Genomic DNA, 1,490 nt, shown 5'->3' with positions numbered 1-1,490 from the left:
CTTTCCCCTCATTAACTATCTCAAATGACTTCACAAATAAGGGTAATGTACCTCTTATCTTATCCTTACCCCCATTACCCCAATCCAAATAAGTTCTAAAATAAATAAATTATTAATGAATAGTTTCCATTTGTTTTGTTGTTCTGATGACAATTTGTAAATAAATTATACTAATATGAAGAAAATCAAAGGTTTCATGTTAATTTAGAATGATTATTATGGAAAATATAATATTTTTTTTTAAAAATGAAGAGGATCAAGTCTCATTCTCTAGATCTACTTCCTTCCTTATTTAGTCCTAGTTCTGATGTCACGCGTATGCCTCATTCATATAGTTTATATAGCCTTATTCTCATCTTATTCTTTATTTAAGTAAAGTTTTTTTTAAATTATATAGCCTCATTCAGGATCCTAAATCCTATCCACAATGCTACTCTCCTTATATCCTCCTTCAGATCCTGTCCCCTCTTGCTCCTACTCTATTCTTAGTTTAGACCATATTTAGAACCTTTTGTCCAATCTATCCCTTCTTCGCACTTCATTTCTAGTCCTCTTTTATTCCTCAAATGTTTCTTCTTTTTTCCTTTTCCTTTTTCTCTTTCTCAAACGGCAATTTTTCGTTCATTTATAAAATCCAAGGTACGACTTACAAACAACTTGCCAGGAGGGAGGAGAAGACACCCAAATATGGGGTTGATCCAGCCTTCTACGGAAACACGCGAATTTATGCGCTGCTGAATTACAAAGATCTTCTAAGGGGTTGTTTGGTTACTTTTCTTCACTTTCTAAAACTCACTTTCCTTCACTTTTTGGTGTTTCCCTCACTTTCTTTGGAAGAGTGTTTTTTGTGTTTGTTTGGTAAAGAAACATGGAGAATAATTACTTTCCATCACTTTCTTTAATTTGGTTCAAATTGAAAAAACAAGAAAGTAGTTGATATGTGACTTGATTCGCTCATTTTCTAGTGTTTGGTTCAAACCAAAAAATAGAAGAAATGCTGGTTGTGGTCACCATAGTGTGCTCACCACTCAAATAGAACAAAATATTGTCAACATAAGTGGAGTGAGAATGTTAGAATGTTCTAGATATGCTTAGAATATTCATTCCTTGATTCATTCCTTGATCTCCTCCCTTTTATTAAGGATTGATTCATTCCTTAATCTCCTCTCTTTTATTAATGACTGTATATATTTAAGAGATTTTTATTCATTGAGTGATTCCTTGACTGTAATTACCATGTATAGCTCTTTCCTCATCCCTATATAAAGGGACCGTGTTTCATTGTACGTAAAGTGCTTAAGATACAAAACAATATTCTCTCTAATTCTTATCATGGTATCAGAGCAGGTTTAAATCCTCGCACCGCCGTCCCACCACTACTGTCCACCCACAGATCCGACATCTCATCGCTCCGGACTCACCCGTGGCCTCTGTTTGTTCTATGCGACATCCGACATCTCTAAATTAGTTCACGTGTACTTTATTCCATT

This window comes from Asparagus officinalis, chromosome 4 (genome assembly GCF_001876935.1).
Source record: "Asparagus officinalis chromosome 4, Aspof.V1, whole genome shotgun sequence".
In the NCBI taxonomy this organism is placed as follows: Eukaryota; Viridiplantae; Streptophyta; class Magnoliopsida; order Asparagales; family Asparagaceae; genus Asparagus; species Asparagus officinalis.
Note: the sequence above shows the minus strand (reverse complement) of the source record.